Source organism: Littorina saxatilis, linkage group LG9 (genome assembly GCF_037325665.1).
Source record: "Littorina saxatilis isolate snail1 linkage group LG9, US_GU_Lsax_2.0, whole genome shotgun sequence".
Taxonomy (NCBI): domain Eukaryota; kingdom Metazoa; phylum Mollusca; class Gastropoda; order Littorinimorpha; family Littorinidae; genus Littorina; species Littorina saxatilis.
Genome location: NC_090253.1, coordinates 66,037,313 through 66,044,812, shown reverse-complemented (window position 1 = coordinate 66,044,812; position 7,500 = coordinate 66,037,313). Strand labels below are relative to the sequence as shown.

The window sequence follows — 7,500 nt, the reverse complement described above, 5'->3', positions numbered from 1 at the left end:
ACACACACACCCCAAGTCACACACGTACACACATACACACTCACTCACAAGCACTCACTCACTCACACACACTTCATACACACAAAACACACCCCCCATACGCACATATAGACAGACGGACATAAACACCATTACAAACAAACACACATACACTTACGCACACACACACATACACACACCCACCCACTCTCTCTCTCTTTCTCTCTCTCTCTTTCTCTCTTATACAAACAGACACACACACACACACACACACACACACACACACACACTGTACATACGCACAAACAAATACGCACATAGACAGTCGGACACACACACCTTTACAAACTAACACACAAACTCATGCACACACACATTCACACACACACACACACTCGCTCTCTCTCTCTCAAACACACACACACACACACACCCACGCACACACACCCCCCAAGTCACACACACACATACACACACTCACTAACACGCACTCACTCACTCTCACAAAAAACTTCATACACACAAAACACACACCCATACGCACATATGGACAGACGGACATACACACCTTTACAAACAAACACACATACACGCACACACATACACTTATACCCACACACACATTTACACACACACGAGTACAGATTCATGCACGCGTGCGCACACACACACACACACACACACACACACACACACACACACAAATACACACACACCACACACATACGAGTACAGACTCATGCACGCTTGCGCACACACACACACACACACACACACACACACACACACACACACACACACAAACAGTAACACTAACACATGTGCACAAAATGAACACAAACACACACACTGCGCGCGAGAGAAAGACTTCAGGGAGGCATGACGTCATGATGCATTAATTGACGTCAAAGACTTTCGACCGTGACGTATTCTTCTTACGCGAGCTTTATCCATAGACTTGGAAACTACGGAATTTCTACCCGTCCAAAACGGCCTTGGGTTGTGTTTGCTGAAAAAATGGGGGCGACTATTGCACCCACCGTATTTTTGTTAGTATGGTCCCAATTTTTGGTGAACTTCCATCTCCACCTGTAGCACGTAGCCGGGCACAAAGAATCCTTCTTTATCATGTATTATTCGGTATGCACATTTCTCAAGTCGATTACAGTATAGCGTTCACGGGATACCTCCAGCTTCGCTGGAATTAAAAATTCAAAAGTGTGCTTGTTAATGGAAGCATACTATACACTTTCTCTTTTACACATCCTCACACACACTCGCACAAAGTGTACACCGACTTAGAGAGAGAGAGAGAGAGAGGGAGAGAGAAATAGAGAGAGAGAGAGAGAGAGAGAGGAGAGAGAGAGACAGAGACAGAGAGAGAGAGAGAAAGAGAGAGACAGAGACAGAGAGAGAGCTTAATAAATTGTGATTTTTCGTCAATCCCAAAACAGCTAGGGACAGTGAATGCAACATTCTATTTTTGATTGTGACTTTTTTACATGTAGTCAAGTTTTGACTAAAAGTTTTAACATAGAGGGGGAATCGAGACGAGGGTCGCGGTGTATATATATATATGTGTGTGTGTGTGTGTGTGTGTGTGTGTGTGTGTGTGTGTGTGTGTGAGCCGGTGTGTGTGTGTGTGTGTGTGTGTGTAGAGCGATTCAGAGTAAACTACTGAACCGATCTTTATGAAAGTTTACATGAAAGTTCCTGGGTATGATATCCCCAGATGTGTTTTTCATGTTTTCGATAAATGTCTTTTATGACGTCATATCCGGCTTTTTGTAAAAGTTGAGGCGGCACTGTCACACCCTCATTTTTCAATAAAATTGATTGAAATTTTGGCCAAGCAATCTTCGACAAAAGCCGGACTTCGGTATTGCATTTCAGCATGGAGGCCTAAAAATTAATCAATCACTTTGGTCATTAAAAATCTGAAAATTGTAGTTAAAAATAAAACGATCCAAAATTACTTTTATTTTATTCTTCATCATGTTCTGATTCCAAAAACATATAAATATGTTATATTCGGATTAAAAACAAGCTCTGAAAATTAAAAATATAAAAATTATGATTAAAACTAAATTTCCAAAATCGTTTTAAAAACAATTCCATCTTATTTCTTGTCGGTTCCTGATTCCAAAAACATATAGATATGATATGTTTGGATTAAAAACACGCTCAGAAAGTTAAAACGAAGAGAGGTACAGTAAAGCGTGCTATGCAGCACAGCGCAACCGCTACCGCGCTTAACAGGCTCGTCATTTTCACTGCCTTTTGCACTAGCGGCGGACTACGGTCATTGTGAAAAAATGCAGTGCGTTCAGTTTTATTCTGTGAGTTCCACAGCTTGACTAAATCATAGATGTGTATTGACAGGATCGCCAACTCGTTGCGCGCGCTCAGCAAGTAGCGGAAAGCGGAAAAGACGATTTTGACAGTAACTTTACTTCCGGTGCAGTCTTTCAACACATGGAGAAGAAGGAGAATTTCGAAGGGGAGGTGGAGTTTGTGGCTGAGGTATGTGAAAAGCAAACAAACCAATACAAAAAGATCATTGCTGATGATTGAAATGAGTCATGTGAATCAACAATAAAGATTCATTGTGGACGGCACGTCATTATTTTTGTTTTTAACACTTGAAACGCGAGAGCATCTGACACACTGGTAAATCCGAAGCTGTGCACGCAAGCTGATCAGCAGATCGTTTTTCTGCAGAATTCTCGCTCACATCGGCCACTATTTTAGCTCAGCGAACCGACTGATTTGACAAATTTGTAACAGAACAATTTCTGAATGTTAGAAATTCGGCTGTAGATTTATAGATACCCTTTCTATTCCATGGTTGTTGTTTTTTCAGGGGGAAAGTATACCGACATCTCAATCGCTGAAAAGATGACAGCATCACCACAAAAGAAACTGCAAGAATTGCCAAAAGTAAGTAAAAATATTGACAGATCTATGTAAAAGACTATGAAAATTTAGAACTGGAACAACAGATATTCAAGAAATAACCGATAAGTGATATATTATAACTGAACCATTGATTGATTTGAATACTACATCATGCATGGAAGTTAAAAATGGTGCAGGAACTGGTCAGATCAACACATCAAAAAGATCAGTGCAATATATTTGTTTTCTCTCCCCTCTAGCATAATTCTGTTTTGATATATATGCTTGATGTCTTCTGTTGTTTTTAAATTCATTGTCACTTCTAAATTGCATGCTTTATTGCAGAACGCTTGTTCTTTCTGCCTTTCACCGGAGTTCAGAGAGCTTGTCGACCTATTCTCCACCAAATCGTTCAACTTCAAACGTCTATCAACTGCCATTAATTAGCTATCATCCAGCTATTTGTATGGACAGTTAGACTTATTTCTCTAGAAATTTAGTTTTACTAAGGGTTTATTGTTCTGCTTTTTTTCAGACATACCGTCCCGCACCAGAATTGCCAGAGGTTGTTGCAACTACAACTTTGAAGAACTGTGTCGTGATGTACAGCAGCTTCCCGAGTCGTGGTGCCTCGCGAAGAACGAGGTGAACCAGGTGGTTAAGGTTGTTGTGCTGGAGCCTGGAGGCCAGCTTGGTTAAGGTTTGACTTTGACTTTGAGTCAGCATTTTCAGTGATTTTTCTACGCAGCTGATGGTGTTTGGATTTAAAGTGTAAAGGAAAAAGTCCCCCCCGAAGCAGCGTGCTGCAGTTTAGACTGGCTTGGTGACAGTGTTGAAGTGAGTGACAAGTAACATTTTCAGTAAATCGCTTTGTGTTACAATTATTCAACACCAATTCTGAGCCAAGAGAATGATTTTTTTTTTCATTTGGAATGTTGTGTTTTATAGGTTAGGTGTGGAAATTTGGATTTGACTGTAAAGCTCTTTAGCAGAGAATGTAAATAAACTTGACCAAGAAATTATTGCGACAAATTTCAAACTCCCAAATTAAAGCATTGATTAATTCCCGTTAATTAAATTAAATGTCACAAGAATTTATGCTTTAATTTGGGTGCAACATGTTGAAACTTTGTTTGAGAATGTATCTACTTCATTGATTAAATATATGCATGTGTATAAATAGGAATCTTTCTTGTGTCAAATTGTGTGAATTGAGACTGAGTGAGATAGTGAATGTTGGTACATTACAGGGCCGGACTAAGCAAAGAGGAGGGGGGGGGGGGTTGCCAATGGTGGTCCAGGGGGATGTTCCTCTGCCCCTTGTGGGGGTCAGGGGGCGACGCCCCCTTAAGCTGAAGGGTAGGTCATATTCTGAGATAGGAAAATGGTCGCTCCTTGCATGAAACGGCATAAAATAAACAATAATACATTTTTTTTAAATAAGTGAGGTACATGTTTAGGGGGGAGGGGGGGTTGCGCAACCCCCATAACCCCCCCCCCCTGGTAGCCCTAGTCCGGCCCTGCATTAATTGTCACTGTATGGTGTGTGTGTGTGTCACTGTGACCAAAGATACATATGCTCTATTTGAGTTCATACAACTTCCAATTCCATTCAAACGTTAACAAAGTGTTGCTTTCTTTCTTTCTTTCTTTATTTGGTGTTTAACGTCGTTTTCAACCATTCAAGGTTATAACAAAGTGTTGCTGGTATGCGACTGAACATGTTCTATTAGGAAAGCAAAGCAAATTCCAGTGTACATAGTGGTCAACATAAAAACAATCAGACGCATCGATGCAAGACATTTATCAAGTGGCTGACAATTGATTTTGAAATGAAAACTGTTTGCATAATATCTCGCTGTCAAAATTATATCTTGAACAAGTACACAAAGGAATTAGGTTTGAACCATAGCAAAATGAATATGTTTCAAATTTTTATGTTGCAGACTTAAATTTACATGGACTCATGAAAATACAGAACAGGCACTCAACAAGCCATGTGATACAATACTGAACCAAATACTGAAATAGGAAGAGAAGTACATTTTAACGACAGCAGATTTTAACACCAAAAATCGACACCTAAGACAACAATCAAGAAGTTCAAATTCAATGTACATGCACTTGATCAGATAGGATAGTTTGTACTGCATGAAGAAAGATCATACACAACACACTACAGAGATCCTTCCTGATTGTTCTCAACATTGTATGTTTTCAGCTTTTTCCTCAAACTCCTTTCTTTCCATGTGCATTTCATTTTGTCCAACATTGTATGTTTTCAGCTTTTTCCTCAGTCTTTTCTTTCCATGTACATTTCATTTTGTCCATCATTGTCTTCAGTTTGTGGTGGAGTCTTATTTAAAAAAAAACAGAACATTTTGCAAAGTGTCTTCTTGAACAGCTTGTGAAAGATCAAATGAATACAAAGTGTCATAAAAACACACCGGAACAGCATCACTGTTCCTGCATGGTTCAATAAAGTCATCTGCTTTTGCCTGTGTGTTGATGCACAGGTTTCACAGAAAATATGTTCCATGGACATCAAATCACCAAAGGGAAGTAATCGCTCTTTATGCATACGACATGTGTAATAGATTAAGCGAGAGTTGTACGGAACCTTTTCTCCTGGCACGAGAGGATGAAAGTCGCTTGTATATTTCAATGCTTGTTATTCTCTCAGGTGCCAGGAGAAAAGGTTTTGTACAACTCTCGCTTACTCTATTACACAGTCATGTCGTATGAATAAAGAGCAATTACTTCCCTTTGGTTATTTGATATCATCAACGCTTTGCCTCATTCTGTTTAAGATTTCTGCTTTGTGTTGCATGGACAGACACACCTGCAATACATTGGGCTTGACAAAGGTCAGTTTGCCCTTGTTCAGCATGCTTTTCATGTCAGGGGTGGTTTCACTCTCTTCACTGTAGAATTCAGGTGCGCAAGTCAGGGCTTCCAAACACTGCAATTTCTCATCTCTGTACGCACTCTTTTGGAGACACCAAACTCTCTGTTTTAGCTTTTTGGCAACACATACTCCAACATACTTTGCATTGTACTCTTCATCCTCTTTGATTTCTAATGCACTTACTGGTTCCCTAGTTTTTCTTCATAGGCCTTTAAGACACCAACAGTATAAACATGTGAAGGCAATCCAGGCTGAAACTGTAGGGGATACTGTCAACTCAGTAATGCCTGAATGCTGGGTTGAAAAAGCAGAGTAGTACCTGGCCCACGCCTTCTCCCTGGCAGCATTCCCAACCTTGCCTCAGGGAACTAGGCAGTCATGAAGAAGCAGAAGTTTCTCTTCCAGATCTGCACCTAAAACACAGAAAATAAAATATTATAATTAAAACAACACACAAATATAGCAGAAATCAACCCAAGAGTGAAACTGAAGATGTAGATGCATGCACACAATCAAAACCAACAACACACGACAACAACCCAAAACTACACTTTACATGAATGGATGTGAACATATTAAATTTTGTATTCCATTTGTCGTTATAGAACGTGTTGACAAACCACTTTCATGAATCCTTATCATGTCTTACAACTATGACATGTGCTATTAATGATCCTAAAAAACACATGAAATATTGTAGTGGCAGGCATGTACCTAAAATATTTGTAAACAGTAGCCTCTCTGTGCAACGAAGCAGTATTTTTGCTCGAAAACTATGAATGAAAGTGATCTTTCAGGTACTGGGACTTTGCAAGCTGATTTTTTTTATACCGCCTTACTCAAAAACTTACTTTTCAATTACTGAATTGGTCGACAAGCCCTCTGAGCTCCGGTGAAAGGCAGTTGTCATTCTTGATAGATGCACAAGCGTTCTGCAATAAAGCATGCAATTTAGAAGTGACAATGAATTTAAAAACAACAGAAGACATCAAGCATATATCAAAACAGAATTATGCTGGAGGGGAAAGAAAACAAATATATTGCACTAATCTTTTTGATGTGTTGATCTGACTTGAGTTCCTGCACCATTTTTAACTTCCATGCATGATGTACATTCAAATCAATCAATGGTTCAGTTATAATATATCACTTATCGGTTATTTCTTGAATATCTGTTGTTCCAGTTCTAAATTTTCATAGTCTTTTACATAGATCTGTCAATATTTTTACTTACTTTTGGCAATTCTTGCAGTTTCTTTTGTGGTGATGCTGTCATCTTTTCAGCGATTGAGATGTCGGTACTTTCCCCCTGAAAAAACAACCACCATGGAATAGAAAGGGTATCTATAAATCTACAGCCGAATTTCTAACATTCAGAAATTGTTCTGCTGCAAATTTGTCGGTTCGCTGAGCTAAAATAGTGGCCGATGTGAGCGAGAATTCTGCAGAAAAACGATCTGCTGATCAGCTTGCGTGCACAGCTTCGGATTTACCAGTGTGTCAGATGCTCTCACGTTTCAAGTGTTAAAAACAAAAATAATGACGTGCCGTCCACAATGAATCTTTATTGTTGATTCACATGACTCATTTCAATCATCAGCAATGATCTTTTTGTATTGGTTTGTTTGCTTTTCACATACCTCAGCCACAAACTCCACCGCCCCTTCGAAATTCTCCTTCTTCTCCATGTGTTGAAAGACTGCACCGGAAGTAAA

At 39.5% G+C, this 7,500-nt stretch overlaps 1 protein-coding gene and 2 long non-coding RNA genes across 6 annotated transcripts in view; 2 read left to right on the top strand and 1 right to left on the bottom strand.

Annotated features, from left to right (window-relative positions):
- LOC138976859 (uncharacterized) overlaps nucleotides 1-7,500 on the top strand; it is a 15,237-nt gene that overhangs the window by 927 nt on the left and 6,810 nt on the right. The gene's annotated exons all lie outside the window — the stretch shown is intronic.
- Nucleotides 2,323-4,119, top strand: LOC138977513 (uncharacterized). Its single transcript, XR_011459315.1, has 3 exons — nucleotides 2,323-2,502; nucleotides 2,843-2,919; nucleotides 3,413-4,119. It is a non-coding gene; the product is annotated as an uncharacterized lncRNA (long non-coding RNA).
- The window catches only part of LOC138976858 (uncharacterized), a 3,088-nt gene continuing 99 nt past the window's right edge, over nucleotides 4,512-7,500 (bottom strand). The window contains exons 1-4 of the long non-coding RNA XR_011459188.1: nucleotides 7,426-7,500; nucleotides 7,020-7,094; nucleotides 6,637-6,717; nucleotides 4,512-6,198 (exon numbers count right to left, since the gene is read on the bottom strand). The exon at nucleotides 7,426-7,500 is cut by the window's right edge and continues 99 nt beyond it. This is a non-coding gene — a long non-coding RNA (uncharacterized lncRNA). The remainder of the gene's footprint in view (nucleotides 6,199-6,636; nucleotides 6,718-7,019; nucleotides 7,095-7,425) is intronic.